At 50.3% G+C, this 26,558-nt stretch overlaps 1 protein-coding gene and 1 non-coding gene across 4 annotated transcripts in view; both read right to left on the bottom strand.

Moving 5' to 3' along the window:
* Positions 1–26,558, bottom strand: part of DNAJC5 (DnaJ heat shock protein family (Hsp40) member C5) — a 74,305-nt gene that overhangs the window by 16,214 nt on the left and 31,533 nt on the right. Inside the window, exon 1 of one of the 3 annotated variants that reach the window (XR_008496055.2) lies at positions 25,305–25,494. The exons of 1 other annotated variant lie outside the window; for it this stretch is intronic. The gene's annotated coding sequence lies outside the window, so the exon portion shown is untranslated. Of the gene's footprint in view, positions 1–25,304; positions 25,560–26,558 lie in introns of those variants that run through there. One more of the 3 variants, XM_054466703.2, reaches the window with a different exon arrangement.
* Positions 11,499–11,663, bottom strand: LOC129022202 (U1 spliceosomal RNA). The gene has a single exon (XR_008496288.1). It is a non-coding gene; the product is annotated as a U1 spliceosomal RNA (small nuclear RNA).

The following is a 26,558-nucleotide window of genomic DNA, read 5'->3' as shown; positions in this document are numbered from 1 at the left end:
TGCAGTGAGCCGAGATCTCACCACTGCACTCCAGCCTAGGTGACAGAGTAAGACTCAGTCTCAAAAATAAATAAATAAATAAAAATTAAAAATGAAAAGCAAACAAAAAGGGTCACATTTTACAAATCCAGCGTATCCCAGTCCGTTCTGCTGGCAGCAGCTCCGGTGCCTGCACACATGCCTAAGCAGACAAGACCGCACACATGCAGGGATGCTGAGCTTCTGAAATGGCGGGGACTTGTGTCCTCCCTCCCTACGCCAGGGCAGCCACTCAATGACCTCGGCTCCTTCACAGCCCTGGCTGTAGCCTGAGGCCCCCGCATGGTGGGCAGCCCCACCAGACATTGGTGGATGAGAGTCCTGCTGACGCCAGCCCCTTCCCCCACCACACCCACCGCACTTCCCAGTCCAACGCAGGACTACTTGTTCCCGGACAGACAGAGTGCCAAGTCCCATGTCAGCCCCTGACGCACCTGCCGTCTCTTCAACACCCTACCCTGCTCCCTGCTAGCTGGAGAGCTCTCGCTCAGACCCCAGAACCCTGAACCTGCCCTTGGGAACCTCTCCTGCCATACAGCAGGGTGTGTCCTCTTCCGTGGCGCTGTCCTGGGCCCTGGGCACATGTCCACACAGCCGGGTGCGTCCTCTCCCCGGACGCACGTCGGTGCCGTCATAGATCAGCATTCATTTGTTCAACAGTTACGAAGCATCAATCACATGCCTCACTTTGTTCTCTGGGGACTCAGTGGTAACAAATAAACCAAACAGGCAAAAATCTCCGCCTGCAGCAGCTTGCAATCTAGCAGGTCCCTGCTCCTCAGAAGACTTAAAGATCTTCAGGGGTAAGAAAATAAAATAAAGTACATGTTTTCTTATTTCTGTACTTCCAGGTGCAATCTCAGTGTGTGCAGCAAACGTTTTATAAAAGAGCTGCTGCTGAACTCAAACTACTGTTGGGGAAAAACTGTGGCCAACTTTGTAAGAACAGATATGAAAACATCTTAAAAGGAAGTCTATTTTTGTTCTGTTTTAAATATTTTACTATGTATTATGTGAAATACAGAAAGAAATACATGGAACATATCCGCCTGGGTGCGGCGGCTCACGCCTGTAATCCCAGCACTTTGGGAGGCCGAGGCGGGCGGGTCACAAGGTCAGGAGATCAAGACCATCCTGGCTAACACAGTGAAACCCTGTCTCTACAAAAATACAAAAACATTAGCCGGGCATGGTGGTGGGCGCCTGTAGTCCCAGCTACTCGGGAGGCTGAGGCGGAGAATGGCGTAAACCTGAGAGGTGGAGCCTGCCGTGAGCCGAGATCGCGCCACTGCACTCCAGCCTGGGTGACAGAGCGAGACTCCGTCTCAAAAAAACAAACAAAAAAAAGAAATATATGGAACATACAAATTATGATGCATAAACACCATGATCCCATCTCTAATTTAAAAACTGGAAAATTATCAATAACTTGGAAGTTTCATTTTCCCCATATATACCTTAAATTCAATGCTATTCTCTTGCTTCTAAAAAATTACCTCATGTTTATCCCTAAACGCTATTTAGTTTTAATTTTTTGAGCTTAAAAATACGGCCTAGCACTGGATTTACTTTTCTGTAATCTGCTTTTTTTTTCCCTTTGAGACAGGGTCTTGCTATGTTGCCCAGGCTGGCCTCAAACTCCCAGGCTGAAGTGATCTCCCACCTTCAGGCTCTGAGTAGCTGGGACTATAGGCACACAGCATCGTGCCTGGCTTGATCTGCTTCTGAAACGCCTATGTTCCTAAGATTCGTCTACACTGCAGGTTGTAGCTACAATTCATTCATCTCCAGTGTGGTCACATTCTATTCTGTGAATAGACCACAACTGATCCATCCACTCTTGCACCGAAGGACATCTGGGCTGTTCTCAGCTTCTGTTATCACCAAGTTGCTCGGAACGTTCCTGAGCAGCAGGCACGGTGGGTGGCGAAGGGCCGACAGCGTGAGGCTGATGCAGCTACCGTGAGCAGCACAGACACTGGCAGCAAGAGTGGGCGACCGTCACAGCAACAAGTAACTGAGGCGTCAGAAGACAGGCAGCGCCCCCACTCCCTGGGAAATGCAAATTAAACCAGAGCGCTACTATGCACACACCTATCAAAACTGCTTAAAAAGTAGTCCCAGAACTTTGGGAGGCCAAAGTGGGCGGATGGCTTGAGGTCAGGAGTTCAAGACCAGCCTGGTCAACATGGTGAAACCCTGTCTCTGCCAAAAAATACAAAAATTACCTCGGTGTGATGGCGCATGCCTGTAGTCCCAGCTACTCAGGAGGCTGAGGCAGGAAAACCGCTTGAATCCGGGAGGCAGAGGTTGCAGTGAGCCGAGATCGCGCCACTGTACTCCAGCCTGGGCGACAGAGCGAGACCTCGTCTCAAAAAAAAAATAAGGCTGGGCCGAGCGTGGTGGCTCACGTCTGTAATCCCAGCACTTTGGGAGGCCGAGGCGGGCAGATCACGAGGTCAGGAGATCGAGACCATCCTGGCTAACACGGTGAAACCGCATCTCTACTAAAAATACAAAAAATTAGCCGGGCGTGGTGGTGCGCACCTGTAGTCCCAGCTACTCAGGAGGCTGAGGCAGGAGAATGGTGTAAACCCGGGAGGCGGAGATTGCAGTGAGCCAAGATGGCGCCACTGCACTCCAGCCTGGGGGACAGAGCGAGACTCTGTCTCAAAATAATAAATAAATAAATAAGGCTGGATGCAGAGGCTCATGCCTATAATCCCAGAACTTTGAGAGGCCAAGGTGGGCATATCATTTGAGCTCAGGAGTTTGAGACCAGCCTGGACAACACAGCGAAACCCCATCTCTACAGAAAATACAAAAGTTCTGCATTTTTTGTATTGCCCCTGCAGTCCCAGCTACTTGGGAGGCTGAGGCAAGAGAATCGCTGGAACCCAGGAGGCGGCAGTTGCAGTGAGCCGAGATCGCGCCACTGTACTCCAGCCTGGGCGACAGAGCGAGACTTCATCTCAAAAAAAAGAAAAAAGTTAATTAAATTTTTTAAAAGTAATAGAAGCCTGGTGTTGCAGGAAGTCAGGGACCCTGAACAGAGGGGACCGGCTGGAGCCGTAGCAGAGGAACATAAATTGTGAAGATTTCATGGACATTTACCAGTTCCCAAATAATACTTTCATAATTTCTTACGCCTGTCTTACTTTAATCTCTTAATCCTGTTATCTTCATAAACTGAGGATGTACATCACCTCAGGGCCACTATAATTGTGTTAACTGTACAAACTGATTGTAAAACGTGTTTGAACAATATAAAATCAGCACACCTTGAAAAAGAACAGAATAACCGCAATTTTCAGGGAACAAGGGAAGACAACCATAAGGTCTGACTGCCTGTGTGGTCGGGCAAAATAGAGCCATATTTTTCTTCTTGCAGAGAGCCTATAAACGGACGTGCAAGTAGGGAAGATATCACTAAATTCTTTTCCTAGCAAGGATTAATACTCCAGGAAAGGAATGCATTCCTGGGGGGAGGTCTACAGAAGGCCGCTCTGGGAATGTCTGTCTTATGTGGTTGAGATAAGGACTGAAATACGCCCTGGTCTCCTGCAGTACCCTCAGGTTTACTAGGATTGGGAAACCCCACCCTGGTAAATTTTTGGTCAGACTGGTTCTCTGCTCTCGAACCCTGTTTTCTGTTGTTTCACATGTTTATCAAGACAATACGTGCACCGCTGAACACAGACCCTTATCAGGAGTTCCGCTTTTGCCCTTTGCCTTGTGATCTTTGTTCTCCTTTTTGCCTTTGAAGCCTGTGATCTTGTGACCTACTCCCTGTTCTTGCACCCCTTCCCCTTTTGAAATCCTTAATAAAACTTGCTTGTTTTGTGGCTCAGGTGGGTATCACGGTCCTACCGATACATGATGTCACCCGGGAGGCCCAGCTGTAAAATTCCTCTCTTTGTACTCTTTCTCTTTATTTCTCAGCCGGCCGACACTTATGGAAAATAGAAAGAACCTATGTTGAAATATTGGGGGCAGGTTCCCCCGATAACCAGGCGTGATGGCTCATGCCCATAATCCTAGCACTTTTGGAGGCTGAGGAATGCAGATCGCTTGAGGCCAGGAGTTTGCGACCAGCCTGATCAACACGGCAAAACCCCATCTCTACTAAAAATACAAAAATTAGCCAGGCGTAATTAAGCCAGGCACGGTGGCGCATGCCTGTAATCCCAGCTACTTGGAAGGCTGCGGCAGGAAAATCGCTTGAACCCAGGAGGCAGAGGTTGCAATGAGCCAAGGTCACGCCACTGCACTCCAGCCTGGGTGACAGAGCAAGACTCTGTCTCAAAAAAAACAAAAATTAGCCGGGTGTGGCAGCGAGTGCCTATGGTCCCAGCTACTCAGGAGGCTGAGACAAGAGGATCACTTGAGCCCAGGAGGTCGAGGCTGCAGTGTGCCGAGATCGCACCATTGCCCTCCAGTCTGAGTGACAAAGCGAGACTCTGCCTCAAAATATTAATAATAATGACATGGGTTTGTATTTTATGTTCTGTGATTTCCTTTACTAGCTAGTCACTTTTGTTGTAGTTTACAAAAATATCATCAGTCTGTGACATTGGAAATTTTAAAAACTTAAATCTGGTCCTTCAGCACAAACAGTCTAGGAAGAATTCTTCTGGTGTGTATCTAAGAGTGGAACTTTTGGATGCCCAAGAACGGGCAGGCTCAGCCTGACAAGGTGTGCCAACTGCTCTCCAAGGACTGCACCAGTGGCCACTGGAGCTTAGGGCTCCCTGCCATTCCTGCAGCCTCAACAATGATTGGTATGGCCAGGCTCCTCAATGCTTGCCTGGCCTGATGAGGGTGGGCGTCTCCAGCCTGTTTCAAGGCCATTCTGTCTGCGGTGCCCAGTGGACATATCCAGGACACCGACCCTTCACTGGTTAAAAATGTTACAAGTATCTTCCAGTTCACAGTTCTTTTTTTACTTATTATGGTGTGTTTTGATGAGCACAAGCTTTTTTTTTTTTTTTTTTTACCAATTGTAGTAAAAAACATATAACATCGAATTCAGCATCTGAACCATTTAAATGCCCCAGTGCTCACTACATGCCCATTGCTGAACGACAGCCTCCTCCAAGTCACCTCTGAGGTCACGGAATATATCACAGCTTTCTGAATCTCTCAATCTGTTTTCCCCCTTTTTTGTTCAAGAAATCCTTCCTGACCCTAAGGTCCTATTCTATCTTCTGACACTTGTCACCCACAGGAATCTGCTGCATCAGGAGTTGGCCTGGGCGTGGCAGGAGATTCGGACCAGCTCCTATCTGCCTGAGGCCTGCCCAGTGCCCCAGGTCCCAGGAGCATCCATGGAGCAGCCCATCTCTCCCTGGGACCCACAGGTGCCTCTGGCTTACTGCAAACCTCCATGTGGGAGGCCTATACAGGGGCTCTCCATTTTGCTCCATTTTGAGCGTCCTTTATTTAAAAATCTCTGAAATTATCTGAGGTCATTTCCAAAACTTTTACAAAAGCTACACATTTTGGCCGGGCGTGGTGGCTCACACCTGTAATCCCAACATTTTGGGAGGCCGAGGAGGGCAGATCACCTGAGGTCAGGAGTTTGAGACCAGCCTGGGCAACACAGTGAGACCCCATCTCTGCTAAAAATACAGAAATTAGCAGGGTGTGGTGGCAGGTGCCTGTAATCCCAGCTACTCAGCAGGCTGAAGCAGAAGAATTGTTTGAACTCGGGAGGTGGAAGCTGCAGTGAGCCAAGATCATGCCACCACACTCCAGACTGGGCGACAGAGCAAGACTCCATCTCAAAAAAAAAAAAAAAAAAAAAAAAAGGCTGGGCACGGTGGCTCACGCCTGTAATCCCAGCACTTTGGGAGGCCGAGGCGGGTGGATCATGAGGTCAGGAGATCAAGACCATCCTGGGTAACATCGTGAAACCCCGTCTCTACAAAAAATATAAAAAAAAAATTAGCCAGGTATGGTGGAAGGTGCCTGTAGTCCGAGCTACTCAGGAGACTGAGGCGGGAGAATCTCGTGAACCCAGGAGGGGGAGCTTGCAGTGAGCGGAGATCGCGCCACTGCACTCCAGCCTGGGCAACAGAGCAAGACTCCGTCTCAAAAAAAAAAAAAAAAAAAAAGGTAAAAATTCTTTGGCATTTCTAACCACATCATAGATAATAGTACTTAAAATAATATTTCAACATAAGCATTCCATTATGAAGCCCAGAAGGGTTTTAACAGCAATTACAAGGTAAACCCTGTGAGTCACAGCACCTCCACGGTTCCGAACAGCAATCACGAGGTAAACCCTGTGGGTCACAGCACCTCCACGGTTCTGAGTTCTGGGCTGTAAGGACTGAAGTCTGGGTGCCGCTTTCACCAAGAGACAGAAGCAGGCGTCAGGGCTGCTCTAAGGTGCTCAGCCAACGGTGAGCGTCCCAGCTTCTCACTACTGCCTCACTCTTCTCCCCAGCCTCCTGTGGTCACCCCAAGACAGTGGCTGGGCAGGTGGGCTCAAGAGACACTGCCTGAGGGGTGGGAGGATGGAGAGTGCTCAGAGAGAGCCGTTCCAGGCCACAAAATCACACATCCTGCAATGGACGGTCTGAATACACAGATGCTAAGAAGGTGGCTGTTAGGGCCGGGCGCGGTGGCTCACGCCTGCAATCCCAGCACTTTGGGAGATCAAGGTGGGCGGATCAACCTGAGGTCAGGAGTTTGAGACCAGGTGGTCAACATGGTGAAACCCTATCTGTGCTAAAAATGCAAAATTAGCCGGGCGTGGTGGTAGGTGCCTGCAATCCCTACTGTAAGCTACTTGGGAGGCTGAGGCAGGAGAATCACTTGAACCCGGGAGGTGGAGGTTGCAGTGAGCCAAGATGGCGCCACTGCACTCCAGCTTGGGCAACAAAGAGACCCTGTCTCAAAAATAAATAAAAAATAAATAAAAATACAAAAATCAGCCAGGTATGGTAGTGCACACCTATAGTCCCAGGTACTCGGGAGACTGAGGCAGGAGAATCACTTGAACCCAGGAGGCAGAGGCTGCAGTGAGCTGAGACCGCACCACCGCACTCCAGCCTGGGCAACACAGCGAGACTCTGTCTCACCCAAAAAAAAAAAAAAAAGAAAGAAAGAAAAAAAGAAGGCTGTTAGGAACCTTGGGGCAAGGGGAACAACGCTAGAAAGGACCGATGACGTCTGAGGAGAAGGGGGAGGAGAGGGAAGGAGACAACAGGTGCTGCAGACTGCTGGGGAGTGAGACAAAGACAAGTCACCTAAGGATACAAAGGAAACACGGAGGAACTACCAAGAGCGACAGTCACCCTGGGATGGGGAAGACACAGGAGGGACTGTCAGCAAACGGGCATGACACAACACAGGCAACTGCAAAGGAGGCAAGAGCAAACACCTCTGGGAGAGATGGTGCAGACGGGGAGATGGAGCAGGGGAAGCAGTGCAGACAGGGAGATGGAGACGGGGCAGGGAACTACCTCTTTGCTCTAGATGCCCTTGGCTCATTCTATGCAAAAAAAAAAAAAATTGCTAAAAATACAAATACGAAAAATAAAATACAACTGGCATTTCTTTTATCCTGCTGGGGAATCTTAATTTAAAATCTGTGATGAACCATGTAAAAACTGACTGCCGGCTGGGCGTGGTGGCCAAACCTGTCATCCCAGCACTTTGGGAGGCCAAGGTGGCCGGATCACGAGGTCAGGAGATCAAGACCATCCTGTCCAACATGGTGAAACCCCGTCTCAACTAAAAAATACAAAAATTAGCTGGGTGTGGTGGCAGGCGCCTGTAGTCCCAGCTACTCGGGAGGCTGAGGCACAAGAATCGCTTGAACCCGGGAAGTTGCAGTGAGCTGAGATCACGCCACTGTACTCCAGCCTGCAGCCTGGGCAACAGAGCGAGACTCCGTCTCAAAAACAAACAAACAAAAACCTGACTGCCAAAGGATACTCAGACAGGTAGGTCAGGCAAGGGAAGGGCTGACAATCAGAGCATGCTAGGGACAGGGACTTGGAACACAGTTAAAAGGGTAAAAGCCCCACAGTTTGAATGTGTACTTCTGGATTTTTATTTGGAATAGATCTATTCCAAAAAAACCCGATTAACTCTGTAAATACATTTGAAGAAATTATAAGCAAGAGTCAACAAAGCAAGCTACAGAAAAAACGCTGTGTGTCACATCACAGGTGTCCCTCGCCTTTACTCTTTTTTTTTTTGGAGACCAATTCCCGCTCTGTCGCCCAGGCTGGAGTGCAGTAGTGCACTTTCAGCTCACTGCAACCTCCGCCTCCCGGGTTCAAGCAATTCTCCTGCCTCAGCTTCCCGAGTAGCTGGTATCACAGGCATCTGCCGCCATGCCCAGATAATTTTTGTATTGTTAGCAGAGATGAGGTTTTGCTATATTGGCCAGGTTGGTCTCAAACTCCTGGCCTCAAGTGATCCGCCCACCTCAGCCTCCCAAAGTGATGGGATTACAGATATATAAGCCAGTGTGCTCGGCCTTTCCTCCTAACTTAAAATGAATTTCAAATGTAAAGACTTTCTAGCCAGCCATGGCAGTTCATGCCTGTAATCCCAACACTTTGGAAGGCTGAGGTGGGGAGACTGCCTGAGCCTAGAAGTTTGATAATTCTGGGCAACATGGTGAAACCCCATCTCTATAAAAAAAAAAAAAACAAAAATTCGCCAGATGTGATGGTGCACACCTGTGGTCCCAGTTACTCAGGTGGTTGGAATGGGAGGATCACTTGAGCCCAGGAGGTCAAGGCTGCAGGGAGCCGAGATCGCGCCACTGCACTCCAGCCTGATTGACAGAGCAAGACCCTGTCTCAAAAAAAAAAAAAAAGAATTCCTAAAGTCCCTGGAAACACAGAAATCCCCAAAAGATTTCAGCTTTCCTCCTTAATTCTAAGAATAAAAAGCAACAGTGATGCTGAGCTTAACGCAACACGAGAACAGCAAGAGAAAATAAAACTGCTTCCACGACCATCACCAAGCATCCAAGTACGAGAGGAAGTGAATCTGAGCTGGAGCCATGGCGGCGGCCCGGCCGAGCCAGGGAGGAGCAGACAGGCAAGGCAACCAGCCCTTTTCACACAGTAACAAGCCCTGTGCTTGCTCACACACAGAGTGCCACAGAAAACGAACGCCTGCCCTCGTGAGTCACAAAGTTAATGTCAAGAAGCAACAAGACCAGCGGCCACACCTGAGGAAGGATCCAACTGCCTCAACCCATAGCTGCTACCCTGCCCAGAACCACGGTTTCCTGAAACTATAAAACCATTCCAAAGGTATGACTAGCTACAGAGAAACAAAACCAAACCCCACATGCTGAAGCCCTTTTAATTCACAGACTCATCTACTGCCCCAGGTCCTAACATAGCATTCAGTGAATGTTTGCTGCATTAATTTTATCGGTATTGACTTGGGTCTGGAAACCTAATAAAGATTTTTTTTCTTGTAAACTGATGCTTAGAATACACTAATTCAAAAGGAAAAGCAGATCAGAAGTTGAACAAAATAACTCTAGATATACATTTAAATACAAAGAATCGAACAGGCCGGGCGCGGTGGCTCAGGCCTGTAATCCCAGTACTTTGGGAGGCCAAGGCAGGCGGATCACGAGGTCAGGAGATCGAGACCAGCCTGGCCAACATGGTGAACCCCCGTCTCTACTAAAAATACAAAAATTAGCTGGGTGTGGTGGCAGGCGCCTGTAGTCCCAGCTACTTGGGAGGCTGAGACAGGAGAATCGCTTGAACCCGGGAGGCAGAGGTTGCACTGAGCCGAGATCATACCATTGCACTCCAGCCTGGGCGACAGAGTGAGACTCTGTCTCAATTAAAAAAACAAAAAAAATCAAACATTCTCAAAACCCTATTACTTGGAGAGCAGGTTATCCAACACTGCTCCTCCTGGGCACCGGGCACCCAAGTACCTCGGGCCTCGCCCTCCCAGTCCCAAGCGCACATCACTTTTTTTTTTTCGAGAGGGAGTCTCGCTCTGTTGCCCAGGCTGGAGTGCAGTGGCGCGATCTCCACTCACTGCAAGCTCCGCCTCCCAGGTTCACACCATTCTCCTGCCTCAGCCTCCCGAGTAGCTGGGACTACAGACACCCGCAACCATGCCCAGCTAATTTTTGTATTTTTAGCAGAGATGGGGTTTCACCATGTTAGCCAGGATAGTCTCCATCTCCTGACCTCGTGATCCGCCTGCCCCCGCCTCCCAAAGTGTGGGGACCACAGGCATGAACCACCACACCCGGCCAGCGCACATCACTTTTGATGGTGCAAACAGCAGACAAAAAGTCCAGGTGACACCAATGAGGCCACAGGTTATGACACCTGGGCAGCGACTATTCAATCAAGGTTTGAACCTCTCCATACAAAGGGGGCCTAGAACAAGCAAGCACCCCCAGGAACAGAACGAGTCTGAAGACACGAGTGATCTTCCGTTATCGCAGCGCTGCTGTTCAAATCAATCACGTCTGTACAATGCTAAAGAAGAAAGGTCCTAGAGCAGAATCGTTACTATGACCAAAAATATTCCAGAAAATCTTAACACAGTCCCAAATATGAAAGACAAGTATTCTTCATAACATTAGTAACCACGAGGGCATGCCGGTTGCTGGTCTGGTTGCTGGTGTTCTACCCTCACAACACTAAATCCACAGGATTCTGGTCTGGTGCGCGCCCCGGCCCAGGCAGGCCTCTGCTGCCCCCCGCAGGCTCTGCTGAGGATCCCCAGCCAGATGAGTCTGGACATACTTCCTATCATGGGAGAAAAGGCATAAAACCAGCAATCGATTCAGTAGAAACCTACTCTCATGGGGAAGAATCTTTTCTTTCCTTTTCTTTTTTCTTTCTTTGAGACGGAGTCTTGCTCTGTCGCCCAGGCTGGAGTGCAGGGGCGCAATCTCAGCTCACTGCAGCCTCTGCCTCCCAGGCTCGAGTGATTCTCCTGCCTCAGCCTCCAGAGTAGCTGGGACTACAGCACGTGTCACCACTCCTGGCTAATTTTTTGTTGTTGTTGTTGTTTTTGAGACAGAGTCTCGCTCTGTCGCCCAGGCTGCAGTGCAGTGGCGCGATCTCGGCTCACTGCAAGCTCCGCCTCCGGGGTTCACGCCATTCTCCTGCCTCAACCTCCCGAGTAGCTGGGACGACAGGCGCCCGGCCACCATGCCCCGCTAATTTTTTTTTTTTTTTTTTTTTTTTTTTTTGTTAGTAGAGACGGGGTTTCACTGTGTTAGCCAGGATGGTCTCGATCTCCTGACCTCGTGATCTGCCCGCCTCGGCCTCCCAATTTTTGTATTTTTAGTAAAGATGGGGCTTCACCATGTTGGCCAGGCTGGTCTCAAACTCCTGACTTCAGGTGATCCACCCACCTCGGCCTCCCAAAGTGCTGGGATGACAGGCGTGAGCCACCACGCCCGACTGATTTTTGTATTTTTATTTTTTTTTGCGGGGGGGACAGTGCGAACACAGTCCCTCCACTACCACAAATTATGCAGTCGAGTTTCCCACATTTGGGGAAATTGCAGGGGTCAGCACATCCGGAGTGCAATGGCTAAGCCTTGCCCTGGGAAAACCACCTTCACAATCACAGTATCTCCCCTGCCAGGTAAGTATGATTTTTGTATTTTTAATAGAGATGAGCGGGTTTCACCATGTTGGCCAGGCTGGTCTCGAACTCCTGACTTCAAGTGATCCGCCTGCCTCAGCCTCTCAAAGTGCTTGAATTACAGGTGTAAGCCACTGTGCCCAGCCTCTTTTCTTTAATTTTTGAGATGGGGTCTCACTCTGTCACCCAGGCTGGGGTGCAATGGTGGGACCACAGCTCCCTATAGCCTGGAAATCCTGAGCTCAAGCTCTCCTCCCAATTCAAGCAGCTGGGACCACAGGCACGTGCCCGCACTGTGCCAGACTAGAACTTTATCTGGATACAATAATCACAAAATTCAAATCCTCAACTTCACATAACACATAAATTCATAAAAATACCTATGACCACAATCCTACTTGCACTATCATATTTACTTAGCGACCTTTGTCCTGTTCGTTCCATGACCCATCAAACGGCACACCCACCCTGGCTGCGGCTCCGCCCCGCTGTCCAGTGGACTGACAGGACGCCTCCACCGAGCAGACTGCAGAGCAGAAGCCGCCCCTCTGTCCAGTGGACTGACAGGACGCCTCCACCGAGCAGACTGCAGAGCAGAAGCCGCCCCGCTGTCCAGTGGACTGACAGGACGCCTCCACCGAGCAGACTGCAGAGCAGAAGCCGCCCCGCTGTCCAGTGGACTGACAGGACGCCTCCACCGAGCAGACTGCAGAGCAGAAGCTCAAGACACAGACAGTGGATCCGCCACAGTTCATAAGATGCTACAGATGGCATCCGGATATTTCCAGCACTTCCAGTGGGAGCCCGCTCTGAAACGTAACTGATGGAAACGGCCCTGACTTTCCCACTCACCCCCTGGCCTAGGGCTGCTCTTAGAGAAATTCACCCTGGGGTGACGGCTGGCCACCACCTCCCATGCGTGGGGCTGTCCCTGGTGAAGCACACACATAGGGTTTCAGAGTGCCTCTGCAACTGTGACGAAAGTCAAATGATGCCAGTGAGTCTAGTATGCAATCAAGTATAAGGTGCACCAATTCAACCCTGACAAGCCGACCGTAAAACACGTGAAATTTCAGGGCCAGGCGCAGTGGCTCACGCCTGTCATCCCAGCACTTTGGGAGGCCAAGGTGGGGGGATCACGAGCTCAGGAGTTCGAGACTAGCCTCACCAACCTGGTGAAAACCCGACTCTACTAAAAATACAAAAATTAGCCAGGCATGATGGTGCACATGCCTGTAGTCCCAGCTACTGGGGAAGCTGAGACAGGAGAATCACTTGAAGCCGGGAGGCGGAGGATGCAGTGAGCCGAGATCACGCCACTGCACTCCAGCCTGTCGACAGAACGAGACTCCGTCTCAAAACGAACAAACAAAAAAACCCCTAAATTTCAGAGGTAGTTAAGTGGTAAAACACATGCATGCACCTCAAAATTGAGACAGTATGATCTGACAAAACTTGTGATATCTGCTGTGAGTTTTACCTACACAGCAGCTGCAGCTTAGGAAACACTCACCACGTGCCTGCCATCTACTGAACAGAGCCCTTCCTAAGAGGCCTGTGAGACAGGCCTGGTCAGGGGGTGGGAGGGTAGCTCTGGGGTCACCTGTCTGAGCTGCCATTGACAGGGACTCAGTGGCCAGGCAAGTTACTCAGCACCTCCCCATGTCAATCTCCTCTTTGTCGAATGGGCATTAAACAGTCCAGCAAGGTATGTCTGGGAGCTGGCTTGAATAAAGCGGTCAGACCCTACGCCAGGCACACAGTTAATTTTAGCTATTATAATGATGATCTGTACTTTTCGGCTAAGAAGACTGAGACTCAGGAAGGTGGAGTAACCTATTTGCAGTCACTGTGCTAAGGATCAGCAGGACTGTAACTGAAATCAAAGTCAGCTTCCCAAGCACTGTACATCGTGACTGATTCTCAGCATCCATTTCACAAAAGGCAGTAATTCTTCTCTGTCCTGATCACAAATAACTTATTTTCTTGTACATCAAGCCTTTTCTGAATAAGGTACTATATGGACCACTGTCATTTATTTTATTTTAGAAACAGAGTCTCACTGTATCACCCAGGCAGGAGTGCAGTAGCTCAATCCCAACTCACGGAAGCCTTGACCTCCTGGACTCCTGCAATCCTCCCACCTCAGCCACCGAAGTAGTTGGGACTACAGGTGTGCAACCACCACACCTGGATAATTTTTTATTTTTTGTAGAGGCAGGGTCTCCCTAAGTTGCCCCAGGCTAGGCAAACTCCTGAGCTCAAGTGATCCTCCCACCTTAGACTCCCAATGTGCTGGGATTACAGGTGTGAGCAACGGCACCCAGGCCACTGTCATATTTTTATTAATTAATTAATTTTTTTTTTTTTTGAGATGGAGTCTCAATCACTTGCCCAGGCTGGAGTGCAGTGGCGCGATCTCAGCTCGCTGCAAGCTCCGCCTCCCGGGTTCACGCCATTCTCCTGCCTCAGCCTCCCGAGTAGCTGGGACGACAGGTGCCCACCATCACACCCGGCTTTTTTTGTATTTTTAGTAGAGACGGGGTTTCATCGTGTTAGCCAGGATGGTCTCGATCTCCTGACCTCGTGATCTGCCCGTCTCGGCCTCCCAAAGTGCTGGGATTACAGGTGTGAGCCACTGCACCCGGCTATTAACTTATTTATTAAGACGGAGACTCTTTTTTTTTTTTTTTTGAGACGGAGTCTCGCTCTGCCACCCAGGCTGGAGTGCTGGAGTGCAGGGGCGCGATCTCAGCTCACTGCAAGCTCCGCCTCCCGGGTTCACGCCATTCTCCTGCCTCAGCCTCTCCAAGTAGCTGGGATTACATGCGCCCACCACCACGCCCGGCTAATTTTTTTTATTTTTAGTAGAGATGGGGTTTCACCATGGTCTCGATCTCCTGACCTCGGGATCCGCCCGCCTCGGCCTCCCAAAGTGCTGGGATTACAAGCGTGAGCCACCGCGCCCAGCCAAGACGGAGTCTTTCTATTGCCCAGGCTGGAGTGCACTGGAGCAATCTCAGCTCACTGCAACCTCCGCCTCCTGGGTTCAAGCAATTGTCCTACCTCAGCCTCCTGAGTAGCTGGAATTACAGGTGCCTGCACCACACCTGGCTAATTTTCATATTTTTAGTAGAGATGGACAGGGTTTTGCCATGTTGGCCAGGCTAGTCTCAAACTCCTGACCTCAAGTGATCCACCCGTCTTGGCCTCCCGAAGTGCTGGGATTACAGGTGTGAGCCACCGTGCCTGGCCCCATATTTTTAAATAAAAGTAAAATAAGTACATATATAGACAAAGTTTACAAAGCTTAATACATGTTTTGTTGGCTATATTTTAATTAATTCTCAACTTGAAGACACATTAATTATTGTTGCACAGAATTTTAGATATAAAACGTATTTTCCTTAATTAAAAAAAAAAATCCTGGGCCGGGCATAGTGGCTTACGTCTGTAATCCCAGCACTCTGGCAGGCTGAAGCGGATCACCTGAGGTCAGGGAGTTCAAGACCAGCCTGGCCAACATGGTGAAACTCCGTCTCTACTAAAAATATAAAAATTAGCCAGGTGAGGTGGCACGTGCCTGTAATCCCAGCTACTCGGGAGGCTGAGACAGGAGAATCGCTCGAACCCAGGAGGCGGAGGTTGCAGTGAGCCGAGATCGCGCCATTGCACTCCAGTCTGGGTGACAGAGCAAGACTTCGTCTCAAGAAAAAAAAAAAATTAGCTGGGCGCAGTGGCACACCCCTATAATCCCAGCTACTAAGGAGGCTGAGGCAGAATTGCTTGAACCCAGGAGGTGGAGGTTGCAGAGAGAGCTGAGATCACGTCATTGCACTCTAGCCTGGGCGACAGGAGCCAGACTCCGTGGAAAAAAAAAAAAAAAAAAATCTGCCATGTGTGGTCATGTGTGGTGGCTCACACCTATAATCTGAGGTGGGAGGATCACTTGAGCCCAGAGTTGAAGGCTGCAGTGACTGCACCACTGTAAACTAGCCTGGGCAAGAGTGTGAGACCCTGTCTCTTAAAACAAAAAAATCCAGCCCCAGGTGTGGTGGCTCACACCCGTAATCCCAGTACTTTGGGAGGCTGAGGCGGGTGAATCACTTGAGGTCAGGAGGTCGAGATCGGCCTGGCCAACATGGTGAAACCCCATCTCTACTAAAAATACAAAAATTAGCTGGACATGGTGGTACACACCTGTAGTTCCAGCTACTCAGGAGGCTGAGGCAGGAGAGTCACTTGAATCCAGGAAGCAGAGGTTGCACTGAGCCGAGATTGTGCCATGGCACTCCAGCCTGGACAACAAGAGAGAGACCCCATCACATACACAAAAAAAGACAAGAAAAAAAAAAAAAGGCCAGGCACGGTGGCTCACCCTATAATCCTGACACTTTGGGAGGCCGAGGCGGGCGGATCACCTGAGGTCAGGAGTTCGAGACCAGCCTGGCCAACATGGTGAAACCCCGTCTCTACTAAAAATACAAAAATTAGCCAGGCGTGGTGGCAGGCACCTGTAATCCCAGCTACTCTGGAGGCTGAGGCAGGAGAATCGCTTGAACCCGAGAGGCGGAGGTTGCAGTGAGCCAAGATCACGCCATTGCACTCCAGCCTGAGGGACAACAGCGAGACTTCGTCTCAAGAAAAAAAAAAAAAAACCCATAGTTTATTAATCTGCCTTATTGTCCTCTACCTTTTAAAAATATAAGAGAAGCCTGTTTAAGGCTTTAGGGGGAGGTAGCTGTCAGTCAGCCAGCCAGCCAGCTGTTCTGGAGTTAGTTCAGGGCAAAGACCAGTGTAGGAACAGCATTAGTACAATTTTGCCTATTCATCCTCAACTAGAGCAGGTTTACAAGGATACCTATACCATGAACACCTGCATGCATCTCAATCCGCCCACCTGGAGGTCAGACACACTAAGAGGCAGCTGGACCAGCTCCCTATTCAAGACCACTTCAGATTCTATGTGAGTTACAGTGCCCTTGTCTTAAGTATTTTCATAAATGTGAATTAAGCAGTGCTCACACCAGGGAGAAGGATGCTGTGAGTCTGTCTGTTGGTCTGTTGGTGACAATCGGTTAGGGTTACCCAACCTGGCGGGATGATGCAAGAGAAAACAGCACCAACAGAAACCACATCGTAAGAGGTAATTTTGGGGAAAAAAGAGTAATTTTGTAAATCCTGTGTTGTCACTCTAACATGTATGATGACATTATTTGTGCTTATTCTTCAATATTATACCTTTATACTCGAGAATCTAAAAATCTGTTTAAGACCCACCGTGCATGGCTGTCCTGGGGATTACGGCTAATGCATATTCGGCAACCTTGTCCCAGAACACCTGTTCAACCACGGTTTGCCTCATTTCAGAGTGTTTTGCTATTTGGACATGGGGTATTCTTTTTCATCCCCCACTGCAATCTCCGCTTGCCAGGCTCCAGGGATCCTCTCACCTCAGCCCCTCAGCCTCTCGAGTAGCTGGGACCACAGGCATGCACCAACACGCCCAGCTAACTTTTGTATTTTCTGCAGAGATGGGGTTTCCTCATGTTACCCAGGCTGGTCTCAAATTCCTGAACTCAAGAGATCTATCCGCCTCAGCCTCCCAAAGTGTTGGGATTACAGGTGTCAGCCACTGCACCTGCCCAAATTTTTGTATTTTTAGTAGAGACAGGGTTTCGCCATGTTAGCCAGGCTAGTCTCGAACTCCTGGCCTCATGTAATCTGCTTGCCCTGGCCTCCCACAGCACTGGGATTATAGGCTTAAGCCACTAAGCCTGGCCAAAAATGCTTTTAATTTTTAAAAAATTTCTATGTGAAGAGCCTTATTAAAAGTTTGAGATAGGCCGGGCGCAGTGGCTCATGCCTGTAATCCCAGCACTGTGGGAGGCCAAGGTGCACAGACCACGAGGTCAGGAGATCGAGACTATCCCGGCCAACATGGTGTAAACCCCGTCTCTACTAAAAATACAAAAATCAGCCGGGCGTAGTGGCGCAGGCCTGTAGTCCCAGCTGCTACGGAGGCTGAGGCAGGAGAATCGCTTGAACCCAGGAGGTGGAGGTTGCAGCGTGCCAAGATCGTGCCACTGCTCTCCAGTCTGGCGACAGAGACTCCAACTCAAAAAAGAGAGTTTGAGGTGAGTCAGTGAGGTGGTGCGTGCCTACAATCTCAGTTACTGAGGATTAGGGTGATTCTAATCTACTGAGACTGTAGGCATGCACCACCTTGGGAGCCTGAGGCAGGAGGATTGAGCCCAGGAAGGCCAACCCGGGCAACATGTTGAGGCCCCATCTCCACAAAAATTAAAACATTAGTCAACTGTGGTAACACATACCTAAAGTCCCAGCTACTTGGGAGGCTGAGATAGGAGGATTGCTTGGGCCTGGGAGAATGCAGTGAGCTAAGACTGCGTCACTCCTCTCTAACCTGGGTGAGAGACAGAGTGAGACCCTGTTGTAAAAAAAACAAGATGTGGCTGGGCGCGGTGGCTCACGCCTGTAATCCCAGCACTTTGGGAGGCCGAGGCAGGCGGATCACGAGGTCAGGAGATCAAGACCATCCTGGCTAACACGGTGAAATCCTGTCTCTACTAAAAATACAAAAAAAAATTAGCTGGGCGTGGCAGCGGGCGCCTGTAGTCCCAGCTACTTGGGAGGCTGAGGCAGGAGAATGGCGTGAACCCGGGAGGCGGAGGTTGCAGTGAGCCAAGATCGCACCACTGCACTCCAGCCTGGGCAACCGCACAAGACTCTGTCCCCCACCCAAAAAGAAAAGAATTATTATTTTAAAGAACACATCAAGAAAGAACTAACAAAATTTATTGCAATTGGCAAAAATTTAAAATCTCAGATTTTCACAGCAAGCCCTATTGCAGTAGCTAAAAGAACACCAATATACTGTGTTAAAATGCCCTGCAAGCAAAGGGGAAAGACAGACAGACACTACCTGAGGGCTATGAACTTGGCAAGAGATGACAGAAATTACAGTCTGTACTCTTGGACCCAGAATTCCTTCGTTACTTGTCTCAGGGAAATCTTCTTACAATAAAACACAATCCTATTTAATAAAGAAAAATCCGATGGGACTGCCCAGCAAAAATCCAAACATTTGTTCTGCTGCTAATCCCTCCCAATAACAGGAATAGCAAAATAAAAGCCAGGCAGGGCCGCACACTCCACACACTCCCTCTGCTGAGCTGCAGTCACTCCTCCTGCCAGGCACCTGCAGCCTCGTCCGAGGTAGAGGCCTCTGGCCTGGGCTCGCCTCCACTCTGAGACTGATGTGGAGCATGCGGACGTGGCCTCTAGCACCTGAATTCAGCTCCTGCTTCTTCAAGGGTCAAGAGTAAGACGGGATATTTTCGTTCTGCGGTTTCACTAGAACACACTTCCACTCTACCTGGTGAAAAAGTAGAGGCACAGGGCAGGGAGAGCTCTCCTGGAAGTCAGCCGCACTCTAGAGACAGCAAGGAGGGCAGGGCACAGCCGATGGGGCTGGGAAGTCGATTCCATCTTCCGACCTGCCAGCATCATGATTTCGTAACAGGCACAGAATGCCTCAGAACGCAGACTGAGCACAGCGGCTCACGCCTGTAAACCCAGCACCTTGGGAGGCCAAGGTGGGCTGATTACTTGAGTTCAGGAGTTTGAGACCAGCCTGGGCAACATGGTGAAACCACATCTCTACTGAAAATACAAAAATTAGCTGGGCAAGGTGGCACACTCCTGTAATTCCAGTTACTCAGGAGGCTGAGGCAGAAGAATCACTTGAATCCAGGAGGTGGAAGCTGCAGTGAGCCACGATCGTGCCACTGCACTCCAGCCTGGATGACAGAGCGAGACTCCGTCTCAAACAAAGAATCCCTGGACACAGAAATGCAGACACTACATAGCTCTGGACACTTCACCTCGTAAATGATCATTTCTGCTGGTGATACATGTTCAATGTAGAATAAACCCATGAAAAATAAGGTTCATTCATATCCATATTCAAGGAATCTTCACTAAGCACTCACAACACATCACAAAAATTTAAAAATATCACTCAGGTTTAATATGTCAAGAATAAATGACAAAGTTCTCTGCCATAGAAGTAAGTTTTTTGAAACCATTCATGTAAAATGTAGAATGATGTTGCAACAAAGTTAAATTCTGGCATATGCAGGTCTGTCCTGAGGAGGAAATTATTGATCAAGACACAACTTCCTTTTTTTTTTTTGAGACAGTGTCTTGCTCTGTCACCCAGACTGGAGTGCAGTGGTGCAATCATGGCTTGCTGCAGCCTCAACCTCCCAGGCTCAGGTGATCTTACCACCTCAGCCTCCGAGTAGCTGGGACTACAGCTGCACGTCACCATGCCCGGCTAATTGTTTCTATTTTTAGTACTGATGGGGTTTTGCCATGTTGCCCAGGCTGGTCTTCACTTCTGGACTCTAGCAATCCACCTGCCTCGGCCTCTCTAAGTGCTGGGATTACAGGCATGAGCCACTGCACCAGCCCAGAATTTTCAGAGACATGTCCCAAACCTGGTCTAAGTACTTCTTTCTTTAGAAAATGAGATGCTGGTTGGACGATCACTTGAGTCCAGGAGCTCAAGACCAACTTGGGGCCGGGCGGAGTGGCTCATGCCTGTAATCCCAGCACTTTGGGAGGCCAAAGTGGGTGGATCACCTGAGGTCAGGAGTTCAAGACCAGCCTGGCCAACATGGCAAAACCCCATCTCTACTAAAAATACAAAAATTAGCCAGGCGTCATGGCAGGCGCCTGTAATCCCAGCTATCCAGGAGGCTGAGGCAGGAGAATCACTTGAACCTAGGAGGCAGAGATTGCCATGAGTGGAAACCGTACCGTTGTACTCAAGCCTGGGCAACAGAGTGAGACTCCGTCCCCCCACCAAAAAAAAAAAAAAAGGCCGGGCGCAGTGGCTCACACCTGCAATCCCAGCACTTTGGGAGGCCAAGGTGGGCGGATCACGAGGTCAGGAGATCAAGACCATCCTGGCTAACAAGGTAAAACCCCGTCTCTACTAAAAATACAAAAAATTAGCCGGGTGTGGCGGTGAGTGCCTGTAGTCCCAGCTACTCGGGAGGCTGACACAGAAGAATCACTTGAACACGGGAGGCAGAGGTTGCAGTGAGCCAAGGTCACGTCACTGCACTCCAGCCTGTGTGACAGAACGAGACTCCGTCTCAAAAAACAAAAGAAAATGAGATGCTGTCCTAATTTCTGCAATTTCAATGTGAAATATCAATGCTTGCAAAACTCAAGTTAAAACAATTTTTATTTCTAATGACCTGTATCTATTAAATGTCTGTTATGTACCAAGAATAAAGCAGAACACACTTCCTCATTAACACACATGCACCCAAAGTTAATGCAAAGGGTGATGAGAGACAAAATCTACACTCAAGGTTGTTGGGTAATCTAATCCTTAAATCTTCTGGGTTGAACTGCCTGTGACTGATAACAGACTAGCTGCTAATCCTCTTCAGGGATGTCATTATCTGCGGGGTCCTGGCATGGCAGTCCCAGCTCCTAGATTAGGGGTAGCATTTTCATAAAACAAGACTATTACTGGTTTTCAGCCTCTTTGTCACTTCTATTTAGGAAGCAGGTGATGAGACACCTTTCATTTACTGCCTCCTTTTTTCTCCCAGCAGGACGCAGGGAAACACCACTACCCTCATTTGACAGAACGCAGAGGCTCAGAGTCACAGCAGCCCCAGTCACATGAGCCCTGGTCTTGTCCTCTTTCACGAAGGAAGGCCCAGCACAGACTCTGCTGCCACAGTGCGAAGGCCTATGGCGGGGCAGAAGGTGTGTCTGACAGAAGATGGTGTTCCCTGGACACATCTCAGGACTTTGTGGCATGAGAATGTTCTAATCAGAACATCACAATGAGTCTCATTTTAGAAGCACTACAGTTTGTTTGTTGTGAGAGGGAGTCTCGCTCTGTCGGCCAGGCTGGGGTGCAGTGGTGCTATCTCAGCTCACTGCAACCTCTGCCTCCCGGGTTCAAGCAATTCTCCTGCCTCAGCCTCCCAAGTAGCTGGGATTACAGGCGCCCGCCACCACATCCAGCTACTTTTTGTATTTTTAGTAGAGACAGGGGTTTCACCATGTTAGCCAGGATGGTCTCAATCTCTCGATCTCAAGATCTGCCTGCCTCGGCCTCCCAAAGTGCTGGGATTACTGGTGTGAGCCACCGCGCCCGGCCTAGAAGCACTCATTTTAACTGCCCACTTGGAGATAATTGGAGTGTTAAGGGTCTCTTCTCTACCTCTTGTGCAGGACTAGTCATCATGTTCCATTTCTCTACAAATGGCTTCTTCTAATCCAGCCCGAGGACCCAGGGGTCTGTTTCCTTACTGGAGAAAAACTGCTTTCATTTGCTGATAATAGTTTACCTGCGGCATGACATACTCCTAACTGGGTATCACATTCACCTTACTGCCTGATTTCAGGAGCAAACTCCACCCTGGATAAAATGCTACCTTATCATGACTCCCCACCCCGCTGCATTTTAGTCACTCATTCAACAAACACCACACTGCTAACCCCAGGCTGCATTTTAGTCACTCATTCAACAAACACCACACTGCTAACCCCAGGCTGCATTTTAGTCACTCATTCAACAAACACCACACTGCTAACCCCAGGCTGCATTTTAGTCATTCATTCAACAAACACCACACTGCTAACCCCAGGCTGCATTTTAGTCATTCATTCAACAAACACCACACTGCTAACCCCAGGCATACACGTGAGCACCTCACATCTGGGCTCTAAGGATAAAACAACCAGCACCTTGTACAGGGCTCTTCCTGGTGACGCCAAATACTTAGAAGAAACCTGGTCTAGAGAAGACTTGAGTTCAAGTTCCAGCTCTGACGATTATTAACGGGGAGACCTTGGGCAAAGGTGCTGGTCACAGAGGCAGCTGTACAACCAGGCTCAGTGGTATCCACCCTCCAAGCAAGGGGAACTGAGGAAAAATGCCTGAGAAACGTGCATCTGTTCAATCTCTGAACCACGATAACACAACCATCTTCGGGGATGCAGGAAAGCCCTGAAGCCCACTCGCTCTGAGTTAATGTAGGCATGAGGTGGAGGCTGTGGAGAGGACTCCAGAGTCTGCAAGTCACCAAGCAGCCTCTGTGGCTCTGTCACAGCACCACAGCTGAAGGGCCTCGTGCTGAGGGGATCAGCTACAGTCCCTCTCAGGCAGTTCTCCTGAATTAAGAGCCAGGGAGGTCATTCCACCTCACTCTACTTAATTACCAAATGTCACCACAGACTATAAGGACTAGCATGCAGGGTTTTTCCTAGTAATCAAAGACAAAATTTCTAAAAGCATTATTACCACGGGCAGATCTGACTTTTTATTTATATTTATTTATTTGAGACTGAGTCTTGCTCTACCACCCAGGCTGGAGTGCAGTGTGGCGTGACCTTGGCTCACTGCAACCTCCACCTCCCAGGTTCAAGGGATTCTCCTGCCTCAGCCTCCTGAGTAGCTGGGATTATGGACGCCCACCACCACAACCAGCTAATTTTTTTTTTTTTTTTTAAGATGGAGTTTTGCTCTTTTTGCCCAGGCTGGAGTGCAGTGGCGCGATCTCGGCTCACTGCAACCTCCGCCTCCTGGGTTCAAGTGATTCTCCTGCCTCAGCCTCCCAAGTAGCTGGGATTACAGGCACACGCCACCACACCCAGCTAATTTTGTATTTTTAGTAGAGATGGGGTTTCACCATGTTGGCCAGGCTAGTCTCGAACTCCTGACTCCAAGTGATCCGTCTGCCTCAGCCTCCTAAAGTGCTGAGATTACAGGCATGAGCCACTGCGCCCCAACAGATCTGACTTTTTAGAAACGTTTTAACTTCAAAATAATTATAGATTCAAAGTTGCGAAAAGATTTACAAGGGTCCCATGCACGCTTCCAAGCCACCCCTTACCTGGCTGTCTTTCCCCAGTGGGCAGGTGAGAGCTGGTGGCTCTCTGTCCTGAGGGCCAACACTCCAGGAATCCTTACCTCTACGTGCTCAGTCCTCACCCACAAGGACTTCCGGGTGACAAGGCCAGCACCACGCACAGCTGCTGCTAAGCTCCTCACGTTCATTCACTGAACAAATATTTACTGGGCCCAGATCATGTGCCAGCAACTGTTTTTTTCACAAAACATTCTCTCCATGGACCTTACTAACTCACAGTAAAATATTAAGTATGATAAATGCATTAAGCAGGACACTAGAAGGATTCAGCGCTGTGGGAAAATTAAGCGAGGAAGGGAATTGGGTGGCAAGGCAGGCAGGCAGTCGCCAGGCTAGGGGGTTAAGGAACCAAGAATTCCAGGAAGATCCAAGGACAGAGCATGTGGGTCTGTTCAGAACTAGCAAGGAGGCTGGTATGGCAGGTGCAGAATGAGTCAGGGGCCAGTCTGAGGGTGGGTGGACTCAGATGCTGCAGGCTCATTAACACCCTCGCCAGGGGTGTCCATCACAGTCCACACAGCCAGCAAACAGAGCGGGCCCCTACAGTTCTCTGCTGGGCCAGACGCCAGCTGGAGCCACCCCGAGTCCTACAGCACCGACACAAGTGAAAGGGGAACCATGAACTCAACCGAAACTTCCCAGAGCCCTTAGATTCAGGCTTCTAATTTCATCTCGTTTGACAGTTTACTCATTCCTGAAACTCAGCTGACATTTTTTAAAAAGAGAAGCAAATAAACGAACATAAAATCTCAGAAGCTTTGAGTAAACTTTTGCCTTCAGGTAACCATGACAATAGATGGAGCAATATAACTGTTTTTGTCATGAGAATAGGTTTTTCTAAACAGGCAAATAAGGGCAGAAGTGTCTAACCACCATCAAATCTTCCCAACCAAACCTAAGCCGGAAAACAAAAATAAAGCTGAAATTTTTGCTTCCTTTTCCTGTATGACACAACTGAATGAATTTGAGAAATCATGGCTTCGGCACACGAAAAAGAAAGTCTTTAATCCAGACACTTAACACCAACAAGTTAGAACCTGAACGGATGAGTTCCTAATACTCTCCTTAAGAGTTCAATATAAAGCATGGCTTCAAATGTTTTTATAAAGCGGATAAAACAGGTTTTTTCTAACAAACCAAATGCTTTTTGGAATTTACAACGTCGGAAAGATTAATTTACGATGCGTTAAAGAACAATTTTCAATTCCTCGAGCTATAAACACAACGACCCAGGGACTAAATTATCTGCCTCCCTAAAACCAGCGATGGCCCAGCTTCTCCAGTCCTCCCCCAGGAGAGGAGACCCCGGGGGGTTGGGGGCGGCCGCGGGGACCTGGGAGAGCGGAGGGTGCGTCCGGGCCCGGAGAGACCCGCGGAGAGCGCCGCCCCAGCCCCCACCGCGGTGCTCAGACCCCCGGCCCGGCCCGGCCCGGCCCGGCCCGGCCCGGTTCCCGCAGACTCCGGCGCCGACCTTCCCGCGCCCCCGCCCCGGCCCAGGCCGCGGCGTCGCAGCAGCTCGGGCCCCGAGCGGCCGCGCAGCCCCGGCCTGGGGGTCGCCGCCATTTCCGGCTCTGGAGTGCCGCCCCCGCCCCCACCCGCGCCCGCCTGCCCGGGCCTGACGCGGGGCCGACCCGCCCGCCCGGCCCGCAGCGAGCTCACCTGCCCGTCCGCCCGCCCGCCCGCCCTCCCGCCGGCTCCGCGGCTCCGCTCCCCGATCCGCGGCGCTGCTGGGCAGCGGCCGACGCACTCCTCAGCGTGGAGACCCCGAGCGGCGGCGGCGGCGGCAGAGGGCGCGGGTGCAGCACCGGCAGCGGCAGCGGCAGCGGCAGCGGAGACGAGCACGCTCACGCACGCACCCGCACCGGCGCGCGCGCTCCCGGAAGGACGTGGGCTCCGGCGGGTCGGAGCCGCGGGCGGGACAGGCTGCGCATGCGCTCAGAGAGCCGAGCGGAGGCTCCGCCCATGAAGGGGCGGAGTCCCGAGTGACAGCCCGGGCCTAGGCTCCCGGTGGAGGCTCCGCCCACGAGTGGGCGGGGACTACACGCGGGGGCGGAGCCAGCTCTCCCAGTCTTCAGGTGGCCGCAGGTGGGTCCCCGGTGGACACGCCATGTGCTGCGGGGAACCGCGCAGAAAGAGAAGCGCAGGGCTTGCTGGTCTTGCAGGTGAGTTTACTCAGCGCTTTAAGTAAGGCTGAGAAAACGTAATCATTCTCATCAAAGAATTGAACAGGGAGCTGGTGGGAGATGGCTGCGGACCGTCGCCCCCGCCCCCACCCAGAGCCACCGTCCTGGGACTGACATTTGCTCACCCCTGGAGCGCCGAGATGGGACTTCCTTCCTTCCTTCCTGTCCAACCACTGAAATGCCGTCGCCAGCGCCCTCCCACCCTCCCGGAATCATCTCCAAACAGCAGCGTGGAGAGGCAGGACGACGAACGTCCACTCCACCTCCCTCTGCCCTTGCCCATCCCGTCGGCCACCCTTCCCTGTCCCTGTAACTGCAGGCGCTCCGCCACTCACTGACGGCCTGCCTCGCGTAGGCTGTCTGGGCCACTTCCCATCCTAGAAGCTCCCAGACCTCTGCGGCCGGTGCTCCTGCCTCCTCGCTTCCACCCTTGCCCGTTTACCTGAGTTTAGTGCGGTCATCTTTTTAAAACAAACCCAGTGGCATCCAAGGCTTCCCGTGACACACTGCGTGAAACCCAAATTCTCTCTCAACACGCTCTGGCCTCATTCCTCTGCCCTCATAACTCACTGCCATAATGCCGGTCTTGAATTGCCAAGCTAGTTCTAGTCTCAAAACCTGGAAGTGTCAGAGCTTGGGAAGCCTCCTAGCAGTCATTAAGCTGCGCAACATCAAGCAGGCAGCAAGAAAACGCCTATGGAACCCAAGAAGCAGAAAGGCCAGATTCATA

The sequence above is a fragment of the Pongo pygmaeus genome, chromosome 21 (assembly GCF_028885625.2).
Source record: "Pongo pygmaeus isolate AG05252 chromosome 21, NHGRI_mPonPyg2-v2.0_pri, whole genome shotgun sequence".
Classification (NCBI taxonomy): Eukaryota; Metazoa; Chordata; class Mammalia; order Primates; family Hominidae; genus Pongo; species Pongo pygmaeus.
The sequence above is the reverse complement of the archived record's forward strand: the minus strand, read 5'-3'. Positions and strand labels throughout refer to the sequence as shown.